The following is a 16300-nucleotide window of genomic DNA, read 5'->3' on the forward strand; positions in this document are numbered from 1 at the left end:
GGCACTTGCGGCGGAACTTCCTGGAGAGGGCTAGGCCTCTTGACTGCACTAGATGACCTGGGAGGAAGCGTCTGAAATGTATTTTCTTGATCGGATCCCCACGCTGAGCAACCAGGTATAGGGCTGGCTGTCCTTTTCTTAGTAACCCTAGGGCAGGAATTATCCGAAGATTGCCTCTTTAAGGGCCGAGAGGTCTGATCCCACTTGCGATGACGCAGGGAGGGGATCCAAGAGCTGGAATATGAAGAGACTGAAGATGAACTGCTGCTACCTCACCCGAAGAGCTTAATCCTTAGGGTAGTGCCGCCGATCATGACCGCCTTTAGATGAAGCTTCTGGGGACACCATCCTGCGACAAGTCGGCGATGATGAAGATCGACAACACGGGATGGATCACTTCACGTCTCCCTGAAGCGACGCCGCTACAGTCGCTTACTACTTCCGCCACCAGGACTACAGCTTTCTGGTGCCTTAGAGGACGCAGCCTGCTCGCACAATTTGACCTTGACACGCCGACTGTCTTCAGCCTCTACTACGAGCGGGACAGTTGCCTTTGCCAAAGATTCAGAAAAACGAGCAGATTTGCTCTGAAACGCTGATCGCGAATGGGAACCACATTGTTATCACCAACACCAACACTGATCGTTATCACCGATGCACCGCTCGGACTACGGTGCTTAACACATTCAAACTTGCTAAGACCTAATTCATGAAACCGTTCATTTGCGCTTTCATTTGATTTCTGAAAAGAACGAATTCTGATTTATCAGCCTCGAGGCTGGGCTTGGCTTTAGGGAAAACATACTGGGAAGCTGGTGAAGAAGAGGGGGGAATATGAGAGGGGGAAAGAGCAGCAGTAGAGGAGGGGGTAGGAGAGGAGAAGCGAACAGTCGGGTAGATAGAGGTGACGCCACTGCCACCACAAAGAAGATGATAGCCTAGCTTCCTTACGCTTTAAAGTTAGTTTTTCCTATCCCTATCCTCAACCAGCTTATCTGATGGGAACTGCATATCAAGTTAAAACCGACTCCATTCCATACATTCACTGCATGTGCCTCCTGGGAACACTCTTGACCCTCAAGCATGCTGTACACAAAGAATGGCGGTCAGGATTAAGCTTAACTAGTTTACACAATTCCCCAGCAAACTCTGGGATCCCGGGAGAAGCTGAACTGGACATAGCTACGAATTCCCAGAGCTAGGCTAGCTAGATAACAAACAGGCAACTGATGACCACCGAGAGATCTTTCACAACTAAGCGCATAAGTAGACAAAGGAACCCAAACAGTTTGAGGCAGACGGACGCGCGAGATGCGTTCCCAATACGCCCGAGAATGAAAACTGACCTGGGTTTATGGGTATGTCTTCCTGCGTCACGCCACCCCACCGGCATCCGGTGGGTTGGCTCCCGCCAATATCAGCTGCTCCAAACAAAGTTTGAAATTTATATCTCGGACGTGTCGATTTTAAAGATAAAGCTTTTACAGTGTTCTGGTAAGTCATTATAATGAAAGTAATCTTTTATATCATCCTTGACAAACAAACGCCACCTTTTTGCATTATCGTTAGACGAACATACAATGAAAACCTTTGACAGGTCTCAGACCATCATCGAATTAGGAATTATCGCTAGAATCTTTCCATGTTCTGTTACATTCATTGTCAACCAACCGCCATCAATTTGACATCCTGCGTCTCCATTCCATCTGCTTCCTCAGTGCTTGCTTTTCCATTGCGTTGAGGATGTCCTGGTGCACTGTGGGTATAAAAAGGACCAGGTATCGTTCCCAATATACCAGGGACTCTCCAGGTCTCTCTCTCTCTTTCTTTCTCGCCATCTGGACCTGAAAACCAAATGCATCCATTAGCATACAGTTGACACTATCTTATTAGTAGTCATCTTTCCATACGCCTATAGCTTAGATATATGTAATCGCAAAGACTTTGCCCTTTCTCCAATATTCAAAAATTGCAAACAATTTAGATGTTCAAAAGCAAAATCACAACGCTTTCACCAAAATTAAAAACACCTAATTGTATTCTTTTTAGTAGGAAAATATTCATTGTAATGAATAAAAATGCCTCATTATTCTATAATTCACCTCAGAGACCTTACCAGACCCCTCCAGTGTCCTCACACACTAAACTTCACTGATTGCCCAAGATATAAAAATGTCTCTCGGATATATATATATATAAGATCAGACACTTAAAAACTGACCAATGTCTAGCTTAGGCCCCCACCCCTCCAAATTCAACAGAAAAGGAACATAGCGTATGATCAAGTCGTGATATTGTATCCTACATTAGGTCAATTAGGTCCTGATGTATCTGAAAAGGATACTACCTAGGCCAGCCCAAGTGAGTCTGCTGTCTACATGGGCTCCCTACTTCAGTCAGGGAACAACATGGCTCAGTGGTACGGCATTTATTGGTCGATCATGAGGTCTGGGGATCCAATATGAGGTAAAATTTACAACCTACTGTGGCCTGATAGTTCAGTAACTACCCTTTTACGCCCAAAATGGGAGCCGTTCTTAGTACCAGACCCTTGTGGAGAACATCAAAACATGAACAAAAGATGGTTAATATCATGAACATAAAAAATATACACCTAAACATGAAAGACAGTAAAACATCATAAATTCAAAATAAGACAAATATAAAAAAAAAGCAAAGTTTTTAATTTTACACTAACACCAATAAGAGTGCAAGCCGCATGGTCCAAACACCAGCCCCATTAGGAACGAATGGCAAAATCGAACATTAGGACAGCAGGACTAAATATCTCGTAACGGTAAGTTTGCATAGATTTGGAGATTTAGCTTGGTATTAATAACATTAAAGAGACAAGATCGCAGCATAACCCTGTATCAAAAATGGACAGTTCAAAAGTAAATAATACCAAAAACAATTGACTAAAGACAGTAAACATCTCGTCGGCAATTGTTGGGAATTAGCAGCTCAGCCAGCTGCCTATCTCTTCACAAACTATGGCCCAGATTGCTCCCTAGAACCGCAGCGGGCACTTCAGATGGAATATGACCTAACCAGACCTACTTTAACCCAACCTAGGATGCCAGGTAGCTACCTATCAAGGGAAGGGGGGGGGTCTCTCACCCCCTTCACAGACCCCTAAAATCAGCCAAAGTCGTGGCACCTCTGATATACACGAAGGTGTCGCGTGGTTTGGAAAAGCACCGAACCCGTTTTACCTCTAACCTAACCTATGATGCCGTGCCTTTACCTGGCTGAGGGGCCTTTCCTCCTATTCTGCACCCCAAAGTAGTCAAAACCCCAACAGCTTTAAAGGAGGCGAAGTCATCCAGGCGGTTTAGGTACTTCCTGCGCCAGCTGGGTATTTAATTTACACCCAGGTCCACCCAGCTAGAGACTAGTGTTGGTACGCAGCTCCTCATTGGGTACATTTCGGGATAAGTTTAATTGTAAATCCAGCTACCAAATATTAAGCTGAATGCATTATGCACACACACACAATAATATCAATAATATCACACATATATATATATATATTATTATTACTATATATATATAGTTATATATACACATATTATGTTATTAGTTATATATATATATATATATATATATATATATTATATATAAAAGTATAGTGTGTGTATGTGTGTATCAGGCTGGCAATTACCCCCAAAAAAAAAAAAGCCCACTTAAAAACAAACACACGCTGCAAGTGGTTTAATTTTTCGAATTTTTTTATTAGAAAAAATCAATTTTATGCTAACATTAGTAAGTTTTCTTCTGAAATAAAGCTTATTACTATCCTCAAATATAATTTAAGAGACCCAATAATATTGTAATGGAATCAGCAAATGAGCAAATATCATCGCTAAATCTTACTATCGCTATCAGTATATCATACGAGTAATCATTTTCTGTCACCATAATATTCAGCAGGCAATAGGCCTATATCAAGTTATAATTAATATTAGCAAAAATTATGTCGATGTTACAGATCTATCTATTACCCACATCTATACCGTGTAAGTTAAATCAATGACCAAAAATTAGGCCTATTCCTACCTGGTAAGTGATGAATCACTAATTTGGTGGAATCATATGCAGGGATCTACGATTCTACGGTCTACCCTAAATGCGTTGAAGACTGAATTTCACATAGTAGCCCCACTCTCGAAGCTCTTCAACTTGTGACATGTAGGGGAATGTGCAGTATGTCTGTGCTCAAGATCACCAAAGAAAAGAAGTGAAGTGCCTTTGTAGCTTTCAGAGGAAAACACTAACTTTACTTTAGTAAGACGGAGTAGACGGTAACTTGTATAATACACGTTGTTCGATGTACATAAAAACAAACAACAACAAAATAAAAATCTGGAAAAATGTCCACATGGAGAGAGAGAGAGAGAGAGAGAGAGAGAGAGAGAGAGAGAGAGAGAGAGAGAGAGAGATTCTGTGTGGCCCATACACAGAGTGGTATGATAAAAATTGGCGAATATCACACATTCTGTTATTTTTTTATGGTAAGCATATCATAATTCATTCTAAAATTAATATTATTAGGTTATTAGTGCAATTAATCTTTTAAGAATTATGCAGAAATATCGTCATCCAATTCAACATTTAACCACATTACTTTGTTTTCCGCTCATTCAGTATTACTCAGTTCAAGCAAAACTAAATGTATCCTTGCTTTATTGTATTTTGTATGTAGTATAAAACTGCGCTATTCTTTAGAAAATGTTTAATTTTTAGTTGAACATTGTATGGAACTATGCAAAAAAGTCATTAGAAGCTTCTGTATATTTTTCTTTATTGTAATATATATATATATATATATATATATATTATATATATATATACATATACATATATACATATATATATAAAAAGCCATGTATAATTGTTATAATTGTTCTGTATATATATAATTGTTTTATATATAACATTTGTTTATTTATTTATTTATTTATTTAGTTCCCAGTTCTTGCGCTTCTCTTCTTGGCCCAGATGACTGCCTCTGCTCACCTGATGATCTGAGCCTGCCCTGAAGTTGGTGAGAAATCGAGAATTGGTTTGGTAATATATGGCCTTGAGGTTTTAAATGATTTAATAATTTTTGAACTTCCAGAGAACTTCATTTTGACAGGAAGGCGACTGATCAAAAATGGGATGACTTAAGAGGAGACTATGAAAGAGGACGAAGGATCAAAAAGAAGGTTGCAGATTGAGACTACTAAAGTTTTAGAGACATGATGTTTGAAAAGTGGGGAAAAGGTGCAGAGAAAGAAGATGATGTTTCTTCCAGAATTGAGACAGGATCCTCAGGTGTGTTCACCAGTATCTCCATGATGTGGATTTGTGGGACACTGCCAATGAGGCTCGGTAAGTAACAAGATTGCTGCTGCTACAGCGATCAGAAGTCTGTAGTAGGAGAATAGTGTATAAAAAGAACTCAAGCCTTATCCTAATATTTTAATTCAATTCTGTGTGACAGCACAGCCCCCTACCTAACTAGTCTGTTAACTTGAATCTGATTACACAAGTACATAGAAAATGTTAATCCAATCTCTTCTTATTATTTGAATTTTGTTGGCCATCAGATCCACCCTAACCTGAATACCTTAACCTAATTATCGTGAGGAAAAGCAGCCCAAGTATCATAATGATAAGCAATATTATTTTAAATAGGGTTTTTTTTAACAGTATTTATCTTGGAGTGCTTATTTTACATAAACCACAGAAAAATATATAGAAAAAGTCTCACTCCTAATGAATAATGGACCAAAAATTATTTTTCTCCTTCAGCAAGGTAGCAAATGTCCTTTGCACTGTTATACACAAAATGCAAAGGTACAGTAAGTATAAGGTTTTTGTGTCAAATTCAGATAGTTCTTCCAGTCCTTGAGAACTTTTATTGCATCAAATAATAATCTAGCACAGACCCATAGGTCACATTTTATAATGAACTGGCATCTTTATCTGTGTAGGTTCAGGAATTTCCACTTCCAATTTTGTAGGTGTAAAGCCAACTTCCCACAGTGTAGGGCACAATCAGTATACAGTAATTATAAATGAGTATAGTGTGCCTAGACGTTCCTGTGCCTTGGATCCCAAATAGGACACTACATGTGTATTCATATACCACACAGAATGAACACAGCAAATGCACCAGTCTTTCCCCTCAAACCTTGTACAAATTATCTTTACAGTCACCATCATCTATCATGAAACCACCAAGTGGCTGGAGGCATGCACTTTGCATTCCTCCTACAAGCTGAATGAAAGTAGTTCCTCCCTACTGGAAGGAGAAAGGTCCACCATTAATGCATGCAGTTTGGGGACAATGACCCAAGAACAACAATTCAAGACTCATTAAATAGTAACAAATCAAAAGTAATATATAAAAAAAAGTAGTTTGTTTCATTAATTCAGGATTTTTAATATCACTGTAACCAGAAAGGCTGTGTCCTTTTTGCCAACAAAGATAATTAAGATACTGTTAATTTTTGTACACATTTTTCTTTGTTACTTGTCTCTCTCCTCTCAGTATTCCTAAGGTAATGTCAGCATGCAAATCTTGAAGAAGCATTGGGCCCAGAGATTTACATATTTTGACATCTCAACAGACGGGTTTAGCAGTACCTTGAAATGAGTTCATATCCTGGGTTGAATGTGAGAAAGAAAACATGCTAACTATTGACTGGACAAACATGCATTGAATACTAAAGTAGGTTTTTTGTTTTCCAGGTAGTTATGAAGAGGACCTTGTCAGCAGAGCAGAAGAGATTCCTCTTGTGGGCTGGAAGGGATTTTCAATTGTTTTGTCCTGGTATCCCTTATTAAAGCCACCTGCTAGAAACAGCTGTTGGTGTACAGGTACCAGTCCCCTGTCTTAGCATTGAGGGGGCTAATCTGACGGGGAATGATAACTTATACTGCAAAGTAGCTCTTGCTAAAATAGAGAGCTACTAGATATTTTCAAAAAATATACTTTGGTTGTGTTTTGCTAATGTCCCTATTCATCTAGCTCTCTGAAATAGAGCCAAAATAAAAGGTAAAGCACAGAGGTCAGGGCAATAGGTGAACCCTACACTATTTGCAAATGCCATGTGGTTTGTTGGTCATGTTATGTTTGAACTTGTCAAGAGTGGACCACTAATGGCTGTGGTAATATAAAAATGCCAGACAGGCTAGAGATAACCAGTCATTCATTGTCAAGAGTAGAGCATTGATGGCTGTGGTAATACGAAAGGGGGTCACGTGACTTAAAGTCATAGGTAATCAAGAAGAACTATGGTAATTTAAGGCCAGAGCATTGATGTCAGTGGTAATGTAATGACGGAGAACTTAAAGATAAGTGAATAAGGACAAAAATGAATAATGACCTTTAAATGTGGGAATATAAACCCTGTAAGAGGTGCGAAAAAAAGACCAGGTGGTCATGGCAACTGCCAGTTTATTAAGAAAAATAAAGCGGCGTGCGGATGTCTTTCAATAAATGCTGTTCTCAGTGTTTAAGAATTCTAAATACAAAAGGTTGAGATAAAATATTCAATAATTTCTGACACGCAAACGGTTTTATGCTTCAATTGAGAACAAACAACGTAACTAAATGAGGGTTTTACCTTATATTAAATCTGGGAAACCACCGTTTTGAAAACAATTCTCAAATCAGGGCTTGAGGGTTTTTTTTGGGGTAACTTTAAAATCTCCAGTAGTCTCAGACTACAAGGCCCATATCTTTGGGCAGTTTTCCCATAGGATTTGGTCAAACTGTTGCCAACTGGCATGCACTTTGACAGTAATATCCTACTAACGCGTTTTGAATGAGCAGATAACTGCTCATTCAGCGTGCAATGAAATGTATGTCCCAAGTAACAACCCCCTTAAATCGAAGGTTTATTTCCATGGTACTTTTTAAAGTTCTTGTTCAACTAAACCCATTACCCGTTACCCTAATTTGTTGTCTGAAACGTATCCATTTCAAGCTGAAAAAGGTATGCACTTTAATGCTTGAACTATGAGGGAGAAATTTTGTGTTATAGGCAATCCTTTATTTTCAACCCCTGAACGGGAAAGAAATGTTTAAAACTGACATTGGTTCCACTGATGGGGAAGGTTTGTTTGATCGTAGATAATATTTCTTTTTTTTCCAGTCCTACCACCTTAGGATAATTAACGTTTTCCTTTTTGTTCAGTTTTCTGATGGCAAAGTGTTTGATTGGTTTTCAAAAAGTGGATTCTAATTTATTCACAATTGTGTCAAAGAAAGAACATTTAAATTACTTATATTTTTGTTCTGTCGAGTTTTAGAAAATTTTAGTTCTGTAGTTTTAATGTATGGTTTGGAAGATAAGTTGTTTTTAAAACCTTCGTTGGAGGTGTTCATTTGTGATCTTGACCAGACCGAAAATTTGTTCTTTTTGATACCTTCTAAAGTACTGCAAGAATTTGAGGTTTTTCCTCCTGAGTTTTTAAATTTTCCTATTATGAGGCCGTAAGGCCATTCTAATTGTGGTAACCTAGAGACAACTTTCAAAGATCCCCATTACCTGGTCTGTCTTGTTAGTATGACCCCGATTCATTGTCATTATAATTCTACCAGAAGGTTCTTATTCAGAACATTTCCTGTTCATTGTAGACAAAATTGAAATAATGACAACAAAGTGTTTTTTTGTTACGCCTTTCAGAAATTCCTTTTTTTCAGTCTCAATGTGAACGGCCTACCGGGTTACCCCATGGTTTGGCAGGTATGGAAAGACTACAAATTCCCAAATGCAAAACCAGTGTTTTCCTCCAAAAAATTGTCGAGAGGTATCTTATTTTTAACTTTAGTCATCCCTACAAGGACAAAGGTTTCGTCTTGCAAAATGGTTGGTTGACTTGAGTTGTCCTCCATTAATGAGAGGCCTGTTTTTGCCTTTTGTCACTTCTTGAAATTATCCCTGTGTTTTTTATTTTAGAAAAGTCCCAAAGGGAACCTTAGATATATGGTGAATCTAGTAGTTTTGACCGTCGATGCCAAAGAAATCATTGATTTTGTTGAGAACAAAGTGCAGATTTGAGATACGGTATTTTTAAGTGGCACTGTTCAAGTCTCCTACCCCATTATTGTATGCCAGACAGAAGGGAAGAGTTAATGCAGAACATTTCAACTTTTTGATTGCAAAGAAGGGAACTTAAAGTGCACAGTTTGGCAGTCTGTATAGCCATTAAAAAAAGAGAAAGGGTTATTGAAGGCTGAGGCCGTCTTTTTGAAGCAGGCGTTAAAATGAAAAGTTAATGTGATGACAGATTCTGGATAAATTTTGTGGAGTGTAACAGGATTAATGGAGAACCAGCTGCTGTTACTTACTTTGTTCAGAGGAAGTGCAGGTGCATATTATTGATTTAAAGCACCTTAAATCTCTCGATTTTGGCCAGACAGGTAGAATGTCTTTATTGCATAGCATACTTGAGATGATGACTGGGTAAGGAAGCTGTTGACACCGATCAGAAAACCAGGACTGTCTGGTAACACTGTCTGAGCATGGCTGGAAAACTGTTGACCAATCATATGAATAAGAGGGATGATTCATGGAAAGTTAACCACTTTGGTACTGCCTTTATCTTCCTGACTGGGTGTCGAGTAATGACTGGTTGCTGAGCTCTGACAGCCTCGTCTGTAGAACCTCAAGAGAACTCCCGTGTGAAGACTAACAAATACTTGATAATCATTTATCCATTAGATTTTTCCTTTGTGGTGTTGGAAAAATGGTGAGTTCTCTCAGTCTCTTTCCCGTAGGGGTTAGTTCCGTCAGTGCACTGTAGGCAGTGGCATTAAGGTTATTTGCAGCGTGCCTTCAGCCCCTAGCTGCAACCCCTTTTCGTTACTTTACTTTATTTTTATTTCATATCCTCTCCCAACATCTTGCATCTGCAAAAGGGTTTTTCTGTTACAAACCAAGTTTTACTGCCAATTTCCGTTTCAGCACTGAATGACCTCATAGGTCCCAGTGCTTCCCCTTTGGCCTAAATTCATCGTTCAATTGGACCACTTACAAAATTTAAGAGGATAGGTTTACGCAAAGAGATTTTTTTTTTTACTTTAGGGGAAAATAAACACATTATTTTGATGATTTAGAAGGTGTTTTTTTTTGTCTGAAAAAAAATGGAAATTAAAATTTTTTATCTTTATTTTTTATTTGTTTTTAGTTCAAATGAAAAGTTTTCATAGTTATTATAATGATGATGACTATCTTCATAATTACCTCGAGACCATCTCCCGGACGAGGAATTACTCGAAGAGGTCTTCCTTGTTGAAGATTACCTCCTAGAGGCCATCCCCCGGCGAAGTTTACCTCGCTCAGGGCTTCCCAGGCGAGGACGACCTCGTTGATGCACCCACGGACAAGGATGACCTCGATGAGGTTGTACTGGTTGAGAATTACTTCGTAGAGGTCATTTTTATTATATAAAAAGTATCTTAGTGGCAAAAATGGAGTTAAATTAGCTTTTATGGTACGAAGATTCAGGAGGAGGGGGGGCTAGGCTATTACCTCAACCCTCTGTCCTCCTCCTCCCGTGTGGACAACCCTCCGCCTTCCAGGAGCCCCCCACCCCGAACACTCCCGAAGCAACTTGCCTGAACATTTTAAAATTATTATTACAGTTTACTTGTAATCCTTCCTTGAATTTTTATCATTATCGCCTTTTCATGGGGAGCTGAGGTTTTGGGGAGGGGGTAGGCTGGTGTTCAGGTAAAAACAGTCGAGAGTATTATGTCATTATATTCAGCTTCATTATAGCACTGCATTACGTGTCTATATAACAGCAATGACTACGGTTTCCCTGTCTGTGAAGGGGGTGGGGATAAGAAGGATTATGGGGCGGGGAACCCTCCACCCAATTCACTTACAGACCAACTTCCGAGATTTCAAGGCCACCAGATGACAGCTGGAGATGTGGAGTGGTTTTGATTGTTTTCAATAAGAGTTTGTGCCTCATTTTGTTTGTTTGTTCTCATTTCAACGAGACGGAAGGCGTGTTTGTATGTCTGTGAATACCAAGGCCGTTTGGGAGAATGATATGACAAATTAAAAGCTTCTGATGGGGTCAGTGATTGTACATTTTGTGTAAGTGTGTGTGTAGGACCTTTGTAACTTTCTTCCACAACATTTTAAACACTTTATGTGCTCCAGTCTATAACAGTTTGTTATTCCTTGGGCTACGGCAGATAACCAAAGCTTAAAATATTGAATAATAAAATCAATATGGCATTGAATTTCAGCAAAAGAATGGGACGGAACTTTACTGTAAATTTTATTCTTAAAAAATTGTTTGACTTTTTTAATGTTAAAATATCTGTTAAAATGTATTTTTATTCGCCCAGTGTCGATAGCATCTCACTAATAAATGGTGAATATCAGTTTGAATTGGAATTATGCATAAAAAAGGAATTTCACTTAATGTTTCAGATATTTGTAAACAAGCACACAGTCATACAGTCAGGAAGAAGTTGGGAGGCTATTCAGCCTCATAAATGTTTGATAACAGTTATACCTTATTGTTAACATATGTTTTTCCTAGCAAGGAGTGTAAAGACATAGGGAGAGAGAGAGGAGGAGACAAAGACAGATATGGAAAGGCGAAGGATCAGACAGACATATAGAAAGGTGAAGAGAGAGGAGGTAAAGACAGATATGGAAAGCGATAAAGACAGATAGGGGAAGAAAGTTAGAGATAAAGTGTTACCATAAAGACAAATTATGGAAAGGTGAAAAGAGAGAGATTTCGCCCCCATCCACCAATGAGTGAGTGTTCGATTAGACTCAGTTATGCTAACAAACGTTAGGTATGGAGGTCAGCATAGCCTGTGCTAATCCAGGCTTGCCTAAGATATGCTAACCTGTGTGTTGTCTAGGTCATGATAACCATCGCAAGTGTCTTGGCATACGTTTTAGTATCAGATGTTATGATAACATAAGTTATCATAAACTATGTTAACACGTTATCCAAGTTTAAGCTCAGCTACAATAGCCTAGATTTGCATTGGTTATGCCAACAAAGTTTATCATATGTTAACAAGAATCTGATAACCAAGATTAGCATGGGCAATGCTCACCAGCGTTATCATACACTATGCTAACCAGCGTTATGTTGGCATATGTTTTGATAACAGTGTTACCACATGTTACGTTTAATTAGTGTTAATTTGTTACCCTAACTAGTGTTGTAATGTGAGCATATTTTTATTGTTTAAAGTTGGAACATATTTCATAGTCCTTTAATAATAATAATACGGGCTTAATGGTTTTTCTTGGCATATTGAGTGTTTTTTTTTTATCATATTGAAATAAATATATGACTGGAAAAATTATAGTAAATCAATCAATTTTTCAAATCATTTTATCCTATTTTTTCAATTTCATTATTCAATTAATTGAATAACCAAAATAGAGTATAATTAGAACCATTCAGAGTTCGACTATTCTTTAATAAAAGTTTAATAACATATAAATTAACTAAAAAAGTTACCAAGTACTCTATTTTTTAATTATTATGCAGGCGTAGAGTATACAGTCTAGCCTTTTCATAAATACCTTAATTAGATTATTTTTCTGTTATCTATTTGACAATTTCAAGTAATATTAACCATTGGTAATACTTAAAATAATTAATATAAAAAATATCAATTTCTAAATGAATATGGCGAGCTTTCGTTAAGATTGACAGTTTTTGGGAAATGGAATTCTACTGAACCTCATCTAAAACTTTGACCACCGATACTTGGAAACGTTGCTGCAGACACTTTTTCAATTTGTAAATGAATAAACATAATGGACTTTCGTCGCTTAATGGCAAAATCTTAAAGAAATCTTATGTTGCAAGAGAAAATTTTTGAAAATCTCTAAATGATGTTTGAATGTCTTTCAGAATTATATACGCTACTGGGAGTGAGGAAAGTGAATGCAATATTTTACTACGATAAAAGTAAATTCTATTCAAATTGAAAGAATTGGGACGACCATTTTTTGATAGATTTTTCTTTATTTTAGGCCTCTCTCTCTCTCTCTCTCTCTCTCTCTTCTCTCTCTCTCTCTCTGTTATAAAAGAAACTATTTCTCTCTTTCTCTTGTTCACAAAGAGAGACGAAATAGTTCTGGTCTCTCTCTCTCTCTCTCTCTCTCTCTCTCAAAGGCAAGCAAGTTCGGTCTCTCTCTCTCTCTCTCTCTCTCTCTCTCTCTCTCTCTCTCTCTCTCTCTCTCTCTCTCTCTCTCATGCCATAGTGCTAGCTTAGGTCCCTTCGGCTTAGGGGGAAGAAAAAGTGAAGATTTTGTGTTCCATAAAAGTGAAATTGAAGGCAAAGTTTAAATACATCCAATTTGCAAAAGCAACCTGAAAAGGATTTAAAAGCGGATGCAAGCAACTAAATAAGTGATAAAACTTATTTGGAAAAGGATTATTGCAATATTTTGTGATAAATAGTGAGTATGATAACCAAACAGAACAGATCATATGTGTGGCTGTGTTATGAAACATCTCAGTCTCAGGCTAAAAAAAACTCTGCAATGTTCATGAACATCAAGATATCAATAATCTTATTCCTGCCAGCTTTAACTCTTTCAATATTTGTTGATGAAACCAGGTTAGTAAGAATTTTCTCCGTTCCCTTTGTGTCCAAGAATAACATATATCACATAAAAACTCCACTGAGGAATTATCTGTTTTGTGATCGAATGATTTTGTGGTAATTTGAAATACAGTGTAACGAATTTTTTTGCAAAAACAGTAGGAATGTTATACCCAATCTGAAATAAATTTATTTGTTAAAGACATTTTAGAGAGGTTAATTGAATTTTTCTCGGTCATAAAATGGTTACAGTAAGTAGGTGCTGGTTTAGACTGGCTGAATTTAGGAAGTGAAAATCTGTACAAAACCAGTACTCATAATGTACTCATAATTGACATCGATATTTTGGAATGTAAAGGACAGTTTTATTTTAATTTGGTAAGTAGACGGAAAATCATTTTAGATGAGGGAAATTCAGCTCTGAAACTAGTGGTCTCTCTCTCTCTCTCTCTCTCTCTCTCTCTCTCTCTCTCTCTCTCTCTCTCTCTCTCTCTTTGTGCTATAAAAGGAGCAATTATTGCTTGCGCTGTGCAAGACCATTCTCTCTCTCTCTCTCTCTCTCTCTCTCTCCTCTCTCTCTCAGGAACATCTTTCCCCCATTGGTTATTCTGAAGGAGCAACCATTGAATTGCCACTCTGTCACAAGACCTCTCTCTCTCTCTCTCTCTTTGTGCTCAATTATTCATTTCGCTGTTGCAAATTCTCTCTCTCTCTCTCTCTCTCTCTCTCTCTCTCTCTCTCTCTCTCTCTCTTCTCCCATGGGTTGGTTATTCAAAGGAGCTAAGTGCATTCTCTCTCTCTGTCTACTCTCTCTCTCTCTCTCTCTCTCTCTCTCTCTCTCTCTCTCTCTGCAACTCTAAAAGTCTAAACAGTAAAACCCAGTGTTAGAGTAACTCTGGAGAGTGAAAGACCTCGAATTTTGTTCTGCACAAAAGTGACGGTATCCTTAAACTGTGTATTAATATGGATGCCAAAACAAACTGATAAAGAAGTTGACAGTGCATACAAGGAGGAAAATAATCAATAATACGTCTCTGGAAAAGGATTCGCCAGATATTTCGTGATAAAATGTAAACACTGTTACAGGTAAGGGTAGTTAAGCAGCCATTATTCTTCCTTGGACTCGTGCTTTTCCAAGTGCTAAGATAAACATAACAATTAACAGGTCCAGGATGAAGCTCGGTAGTTACTGAACGTTGCAGTCTCTTTCTCATCCCGACACAAATCAGTAATCATAACCACATTTTAAGAACAATTCTACGATTACTTCGACTCTACGTAAAGCTACCGGCCTTGTCAAACACTTATCAAACACTTACATCACTTGTAACTAAGTTTTCCTTACGGTCTTTGCATCAACCAACATCGAATTACGTCTTAATCGAAGCATTAAAACCTTATCTCTTTTGTGAAATGTGTCAGCAATCTCTCTCTCTCTCTCCCTTTCCACATATTGTTATGATGCCAGTTTCAATAGCCATAATCAATCAATCTCTCTCTCTTCCTAACACAAATCAGTAATCAAAACCACATTTTACTGACAATTTTACAATAATTTCGACTCTACGCAAAGCTCCCAGTCCTATCAAACACTTATCAAACCTTTATAACACACCCAACTAAATTTTTTCTTACATACTTCGCATCAACCAACATCTAAAAACGTCATTATTCGACGCATTAAAACCTTAACTCTTATGTGAACTGTGTCAGCAATCTCATCCCCACCTCTAAAACTCTCTCTCTCTCTCTCTCTCTCTCTCTCTCTCTCTCTCTCTCTCTCTCTCGTTTTCTCCACGTTTTACAAGCCATCAACCAATTTCTCTCTTTCTCAGCCTGATTTCAAATCAGCGATCGTAACTTTAAAAAACATTTTACGAATAATTTTACGATTATTTAGAATCTTCAAACCCTTAACAAACACTTTATAACTCCTGACTAAATGTATAATAATTGCTTAACGATTTCAAAAACATTTATCACACCTAACTCTGCGTCAAAATTTTTACGTATTTTGAAAACTCACTGCACTAAATTGCGTTAATAACAGGACAAAAACTCATTTTCAAACGAACGCATCTAAATGTTTTTTAAAAACGTATATAACCCCTAACTAACGTTTTTCAAACATTTATACAACTCCTAACTAACTTTTCAAAAACTTATATCACACCTAACTATATTTTTCTTAAAGGTTCCGCGTCAACCAACATCTAAAAACGTCGTATTCAACGTCCAACGTAATTCATATTTCGCGCCTCTCAAGAAAAAAAATAAAAAAAGATATATTTTATTCACTTTACGGGGTCGGAACACTATAGCCTAAACCTATTATCGAAAAAAGAAACTAAATTCTTCTTGAGGCCGGTTATCCAAATGTGCCTAAAATACGCTTATTACGATATATATGCCATTTTCTGCTGTAGCGTATGATTTTGTATCGTATCTGACGTATTTTGAAAGAGATTGCGACTAAATTACGTTAATATTTAAGGAGAAAATGCCATTTTAAAGTTTAAGAAATACTGAAGTCTTCGATTTAATTCAAATTCGAATGTTTAGGATGTTTATTGTTTTGGTCTGAAAACCAACGAATTCCGTATCTTATTTACCTTATTTACGCTTGATTTCGTCTTATTTAAGGGTTAAAACCTACAATAACAGCAGCCTTCAATATTATTAACGAATAAAAAA

The 16300-nt window shown here is 37.5% G+C and overlaps 1 long non-coding RNA gene across 6 annotated transcripts in view; it reads left to right on the top strand.

Moving 5' to 3' along the window:
- The window catches only part of LOC136837906 (uncharacterized), a 91382-nt gene that overhangs the window by 40580 nt on the left and 34502 nt on the right, over window positions 1–16300 (top strand). The window contains exon 1 of one of the 6 annotated variants that reach the window (XR_010852808.1): window positions 14483–14692. The exons of 4 other annotated variants lie outside the window; for them this stretch is intronic. This is a non-coding gene — a long non-coding RNA (uncharacterized lncRNA). Of the gene's footprint in view, window positions 1–14482; window positions 14693–16300 lie in introns of those variants that run through there. One more of the 6 variants, XR_010852807.1, reaches the window with a different exon arrangement.

This window comes from Macrobrachium rosenbergii, unplaced genomic scaffold (genome assembly GCF_040412425.1).
Source record: "Macrobrachium rosenbergii isolate ZJJX-2024 unplaced genomic scaffold, ASM4041242v1 13890, whole genome shotgun sequence".
Taxonomy (NCBI): Eukaryota; Metazoa; Arthropoda; class Malacostraca; order Decapoda; family Palaemonidae; genus Macrobrachium; species Macrobrachium rosenbergii.